The 7,476-nt window shown below is 38.8% G+C and overlaps 1 non-coding gene across 1 annotated transcript; it reads left to right on the forward strand.

Moving 5' to 3' along the window:
- Positions 1–4,230: 4,230 nt before the first annotated feature.
- Positions 4,231–4,337, forward strand: LOC111766234 (U6 spliceosomal RNA). The gene has a single exon (XR_002798329.1). It is a non-coding gene; the product is annotated as a U6 spliceosomal RNA (small nuclear RNA).
- Positions 4,338–7,476: the final 3,139 nt, after the last annotated feature.

The raw sequence follows: 7,476 nt of genomic DNA on the forward strand, positions 1-7,476 counted from the left end.
AAACAATAGATGCTACCACATCATCTTCTGACTTTTTCCCTTATCTTATTAGTGTCTCTCTAGGGCATGAGTCAGAGAAGACCATGGTGGCACTAGCATCAAAATACAGTGTTCGTTTTTTTTCAGCTGACACTGAGCTTGTCATGACCCCATTTCTTCCAGTTCCGTGTCTACGACTGAACCATAAAGAATGTCAAATGAATGATACAGACTATCATCAAATTTAGTCCTTCATTTTACAGAGGAGAAATGGAAGTTCAGAGAGGCTATGCAACCCAAGATGTAAGGAACTGACCAATGTGAATTGCCCATTCCAAAGGGACACATTCACATGTCTCTTTGAATGACATGTGCCCCCTGGAGTTGTGCAGAAAGGCTCTGAGAGAAGTGGCTAGGACCTGGGGTCCCACAGTTAGTTCACGGAAGGGATGGGATGAGAACTTTTCTGACTTGCAGTCCACACCTCTCTCCACTGTACCATTAAGTTAAGGTTTGATTTCTCCAACACAAATAATCTGCCTATACCACTGCCCACCAGCTAGGACTTGAAACTTCTGTCTTTGGGAATTCGGAGCTGGCTGTACAGAGCCTGCATGGCACAGTAGGCGCAACTCAGGTGGTAGGATTTGAGAAATACATGATGCACTACGTCCTTGGTGCTATATTCTATTCTAGTCCATTTTATTGCCTTTCAAGTTAGAATGATTTCTGAGTGAGGAGGACAACTGCTGGGGAGACTGTTCTGTGTTTCTTTATCCTATAAGCAACATATTCTGTCTCCAGTGTCCTGCCTTGTGTTTTTGTCTGCATACCCTTAGCTCTATTTTGACCCCACCCCCACTCCTCCTCGCTCAACACCTCCCCTTCTTGATGGAGGGAGCTCTTTGATCTTGGCTCAGGTGGAAACAGAGGAAATCCTAGATTAGGCTCTGATGGCCAAAGAATGTCCACCAGCCCCAGGGAGGGACACTCAATTTCGAATGAGTTAAGAGCACATATTTTTTGATACATCTGTAAAACTTGAGTTAATCAATACTAGGGACTGAGTAGTACAGTTTTGATAGAAGGGGAAAAAAGACATGATTCTTATTCATTGCACTGGCAATATGGTTTAGGGTGATCAAACATCTCGGCTTGCTAGGGACTGAGGAATCACAGGGTCTTTCAGTGATAAAGCCAGGAAAGTTCCAGGGAACTAGAATGAGGTCTCCTTAAGGGTTAATAATAATATTAATAACAATTCACTATGTATCCCACACTCTTCTAAGCACTTCATTTACTTTTCAACCAGTTTAACGAGTACTATAGTTATTTCTGTTTTACAAATGAGAAAACTAGGGTTCACCTATGGCAAATAATTCACCCAAGGTCATATGGCTAAAGAAATGTAGAGCTGGTTTGTCTGACTCCCCAGTCCATGTTCTTAACCATCATGCTATTTTTTCCCTTTTAAATATATATAAAAGTAAATATATATTGGGATTAGCATTTCAGGGGTTATCATACTGAATTGTGTTGGCTTTGGACAGGTCACATGTCTCTATGCAAAGCTTAACCACTCCCAAAACTGGAAATAGGTTTAGAAAATTCTTTTTTTAATATAGTCATGGGTAACAATTCTTAAATTAAATTAAATAGAGTTCAGAAATAGATACAAATGCATATAGGAATTTAGTCTTTGATAATGGTTGAATTTCAGATCAGTGGGGGGAAAGATGAATTATTCAATAAATGGTGCTGGGACAATTAGCCATCTCAAAACAAACAAACAAACAAACAAAGCTGAATCCCTATTTCACTTTTTATATTAAAATAAATTCCAAGTGGAGCAAAAGTTTATGTATGAGAATGAAATCACAGAAATATTAGGAAGTATGGATGTGGAGAAGATCTTTCTGAGTATGACACAAAATTCAGAAGCCATGAAAGAAAAATCGACAAATTCAACTATATTTCTAAAATACTCTGAATGGCAAAGCAAAGTTAAAAAAGACAAACAAACTGGGGAGGGTATTTTCAATTTATCACAAATCAGAAGCTAATTTCCTTAATTGATAAAGCATTTATACAAATCATAAGAAAAAGACGACTCTACGAAAAAAATAACGATCTGAAAAGACAGTTCAGAGATGAGATGGACTTCTAACCATTTGAAAAGATATTGAGCTTCACTGATAATAAGATAAATGAAAATTAAGGCTACAATTAAGTTCTGTGTTCACCCATTGGATTGGCAAAGATCAAAAAGTTTGATACTCTGTATTGGTGGAACTGTAATTTAGTATAACCTCTTTAGAGACAACTGGCAATGCCTATCACAATTTAAAACAAACCATAATCTTTGATTTGACAATTCCATAGAAACACATATGTGGAAAAATGACATTCAAAGATTTTTATTGCAGCATTATTGGGAATTGGAAACAATCTAAATATTCATCAAAGGGGACTGGTTAAATAAATTATGTCTATATAGAGTAGAATATTATGCAGGCATGGAAAAGAATGAAGACTAAATCTGTAGTGATAAGAAATGAGCTCCAAGATATTTTAAGTTAGAAGGCAAAAATGCAGAATAGTATATAGAATATGTTACCATTTGCATGTGTATGTCATGAAGGAGAGTAGATAATAAATTGTGAATATGTATGTTTGTAAATGAATGAAAATCTCTGGAAAGATATATAAGAAACTGTGGACAGTGGAAGGGAACCAGAGACTTACTTTTGTATCTTTTAAACTTTGTATTCTGTTAATGTCTGGTTTGGTTTCCTTGGCTGTGCAAGAAATACCATGCAATTGTTCAGCTTAAACAATGGGAACTTATTAGCTCATGGTTGTTTTTTTTAAGATTTATTTTTATTTATTTCTCTCCCCGTCCCCTGCTCCCCATTGTCTGCTCTCTCATGTCCATTTGCTATGTGTTCCTCTGTGACCGCTTGCATTCTCATCAGGCGGCATAGGAACCTATGTCTCTTTTTTGTTGCATCATCTTGTTGCGTCAGCTCTCAGTAAGTACGGCGCCACTCCTGGGCGGGCTGTGCTTTTTGCGCAGGGCAGCTCTCCTTGTGGGTGCACTCCTTGTGTGTGGGGCTCCCCTACGTGGGGGATACCCCTGTGTGGCACAGCACTCCTTGCGCATGGGCAGCACTATGCATGGGCCAGCTCACTACACGGTCCAGGAAGCCCTGGGTTAGAACCCTGGACCTCCTGTATGGTAAGCGAATGCTCTATCAGTTCAGCCACATCTGCTTCCCTAGCTCACAGTTTTGAGGCTAAAAGTAAGTCCAAATCAAGGCGTCATCAAGGTGATGCCTTCTTACTGAAGACTGATGTTGTGGGGCTGGTTGCCAGCCATCCTTAGTCTTTGGCTCCTCTATTACACGGCAATGCACATGGCGGCCTCTCCTGGCCTCTCCATTCTCTCTTGGGTTCCACTGAATTTCAGCTTCTGTGGCTGCTCCCTGTGTCTTTCTCTCTGTCTGGATTTCATTCTGCTAATAAACTGCTCCAATAATAAGATTAAGACCCATCCTTATTGAAGTGGGCCACATGTTAACTAAAGTAACCTCATCAAAAAGTCCTTCTTATATTGGGTTCACACCCACAGGAATGGGTTAAGTTTAAGAGCATGTTTTTTCTGGGGTACATACAGCACCAAAAACCACAATGTCCCACCTTCTAAAAATAAATAAACACAAATTTAAAAGATAAGATAGGCCCAGGGCTGAATTCATGGGTGTGTATAACCAGTGCACTTTCAAAGGGTCCAGCACTTGATTTAATATTCTGATGCTGTTGTCTTGAAATTCTTAAATTTTTAACAAGGGGCTCCTAAGAGACTCACCTTAGACCCATGGATACAAACTGGCTGAGAGTGAAAGGTTGGAAAAAGATACTCCACACAGTAAGAGCAGGGGTAGCTATAGTAATATCAGACAAAAGAGACTTTAAATGCAAAAAAGTTGTAAGAGATATAGAAGGCCATTATATATTAATAAAAGGAAGGATCCACCAGGAAGATGTAACAGTCATAAATATCTATGCATCTAATCAGGGGGCCCCAAAAAACATGAGACAAATTCTGGCAAGACTGAAGGGAGAAATAGACACCTCTACCATAGTTGCTGGAGACTTCAACATATCATTCATATCATTAGATAGAACAACTAGACAGAAGATCAAGAAGGAAACAGAGGCCTTGGACAATATGATAAATGAGGTAGACCTGTGCTTGCTTCGGCAGCACATATACTAAAATTGGAACGATACAGAGAAGATTAGCATGGCCCCTGCGCAAGGATGACACGCAAATTCGTGAAGCATTCCATATTTTTGTAATATTTTTACAAAATGAATAAAATTAAAAAAATAAAATAAAAGTGAAAAAAAAGAGGATAAATAAACAGAAAACTATAATAATATGATAAATGAAGTAGACCAAGCAGATATCTATAGAGAATTGCACTCCAAAACAGCAGGCTATACATTCTGTTCAAGTGTTTATGGATCCTTCTCCCTAACAGACTATATGTTGTGTCACAAGACAAGTCTCAATAAATTTTTAAAAGTTTGAAAAAAAAAAAATGAGGTAGACCTAACAGACATATACAGAATATTGCATCCCAATAAACATTCTTCTCAACTGCTCATGGATCTTTCTCCAGGATAGACCACATGTTAGATCACAATGCAACTCTCAGTAAATATAAAAAGATTGAAATTATACAAAGCACTTTCTCAGATCATGATAGAATGAAACTGGAAACTAATAATAGACAGGAAAGAAGTAAATTTGCAAATTTGTGGAGGCTAAATAACACACTCCTAAATATTAAATGTGTCAAAGAAGAAATTGCAAGTGAAATCAGTAAATATATTGAGACAAAGGAAAATGAGAGCAAAGCTTATCAAAACTTAAGGGATACAGCAAAGGCAGTCTTGAGAAGAAAATTTACAGCCCTAAACACCCATATGAAAAAAGAAGAGGGGGTGGGTGTGGCTCAAGCAGTTGGGCACCTGCCTACCACATGGGAGGTCCAGGATTCGGTTCCCAGTGCATCCTAAAGAAGATGAACAGACAACGAGTAGACACAACAGCAGAGACAACAAGTAAAGACAATGAGCAGACAGATGAGGGAACTATCTCAGGGTGGCAAGGAGAAGAAAGAGCTAAAATCAAAGATCTAACTGAACTGGAGAAACTAGAAAAAGAACAGCAAACCAACCCCAAAGCAAGCAGAAGGAAAGAAATAATAAAGATTAAAGCAGAAATAAATGAAATTGAGAGCAAATAAACAAAAGAGAAAATCAACAAAGGGCTCTACATTTAATTTTGTAATAGGCCCTGTAAATTATTTAGCCAGTCATAGAAAGACTCTTGGTTAACAAGTGCTGTCTGAAACAAAGTCTCTGATTTAAAAGGAGATACTTGTAAAATTCAAATACATTTTCATTTACTTGTGGTCACTAAAGACTACAATAAAAATAAATATCCAAATAAACCTTTCCAAATGCAGTGCAAACAACCAAAACCATCAGTATTTACCTGATCAGTAAAAGCTGTACATATGCAGGTAAGATACCTACCTCAAATGACGAGGTGTACTCTGCCCAAACTGGAAAAACCATTTACAACTCTTCAAGAACTATCTGACATTTCAGTTTTCTGTGAAAGGAAGCTCTGTACAATAAAAGCCTCACGTGGTTTCTGCCTGCCAAATAGACTAAACTAAATTGTGGTTCTGTTAAAATATAGGCATGAGATATTCTGCTTTTAGTAATTTTGTTTTGATAACTTTGGGAGGCAAACAAATACAGCAGCACTAACTCTTACGGCCAGAACTGCATTAGTCTGCCTATCTGAAATCTAAATAGTTCTTTCGATTTGGCCAGTTTCAGCTAAAAATGCTTATCCATAAACAGATGGATTATAAATACCTTTTATGAGAGGACTGGAATAAGTGCCAGAAACACCACAGAAAAGTGAGCCAAAAACAATGCTCGAAGGATAAGGAAGTAAGAAAGCCATAACTTACACAACTTAACATACTTATATTTTAAGGTGTACTGGATTTCTCCGCTGTAAAATGGATAAAATACTACTTACCTCACAAGACCATTGCATGGATTAAATAAGATAATGGATATGAACATGCTTTGTAAATTGCTACTTACTAAGGTTATCATCACACACATCATTTCGTGAGGATATTATTTCATGTATTTGTGTTTTTACTGCCAGTAATGTTTTGAATGGGAGGAGGCAGCTGCACTTAATACCTGCTATGCTAATGAAAAAAATCTTTTTTCTAAGTTACGAGAGTAATACAAGACCTCACATTGTAAGATAAACAAACAAGCAACCCAAATGTAAATAGAGCAGGGGTTCTTAACCAGGGATCTGTGAGCTAGAATTGAAAATCAAAAAACATTATTCTAGTGGGAGCATATTGGTGCAGGTATTTTATGACATATATATTAAATAAAACACAGTTTAGTACGGACTTAGGGGTCTGTGGTTTTAATCTGAATGGCAAAGGGGTCCATGGAACAAAAAAGGTTAAGAACCCCTGAAATGGAGTGAAAAGTGAAAGTTCCCCTCCACCTTCTACCACAAATCCTACTCCTCTGTTAGTATGGTGTGAATTCTTCTAGGAGGTTTTGTATGCATATGAACGATTTAAAATAAAACCATTAGAACTTTACGAGATGCACCCGACCCCTCCCCAGCTTTGGGGAAGGTCATTGCTTCGCATGGGATAAGATCCCCGCCACTAAACCCTTTGCAGAAGCAGAGATGTCTCTAACTCCTAATCCTGCTTCATTAAATCATTGCCCAGCGCCGCTGCTTGCGGGTCGTTGAGAACATTCACAAGCAGTCATTTGCAAAGGAGGCCCTGCCGCACACATTCTTAGGGCATAAGGCCTTCTCAGGGGAGCAGACCTGGGGGTGACCCTAATCACTAAGGAAAGTAGCAATCCCGAGTTTCCTGTAATAATAATAATTTTCAAAGAGCAACTTGCAGTGTGCCATCTCTTCATTTGCACAAAGGTAGGCAGGATTATTAGTTCCCCATTAGAGATGAAGAATCTGAGACACAGAGAGGCAGGAGCCACCTGCTAGTACGAGGCAGAGCTTCCCTTTAGAGCCCTCTGGTTTTGGATGATCCTCCCACAGGCATTTGGGAAAGCCAGAACACAGCTGCCATCACAGAAAGCAGTGTTTCTCAAAGAACCCCTGCACCAACCCTCAAGGCTCTAAAAATACAGATTCCTGGGCTTCACCTCAGACCCCCCGAATCAGTAGTGTGGGGCCTGGGAATCTTCACTTTTAACACAATCCTCCACTTGGTTCTTAGTCATACTTAAAAGTCTGAGAATTGCTACTCTTCAGAAATCTTAGCGGCACTTAGAGAAAGGGAAGCCTTCTTAGACCCGAAGCAAGGCAAGATTTGACTGTAAGTGCCATCATCA

This window comes from Dasypus novemcinctus, chromosome 6, assembly GCF_030445035.2.
Source record: "Dasypus novemcinctus isolate mDasNov1 chromosome 6, mDasNov1.1.hap2, whole genome shotgun sequence".
Lineage (NCBI taxonomy): Eukaryota > Metazoa > Chordata > Mammalia > Cingulata > Dasypodidae > Dasypus > Dasypus novemcinctus.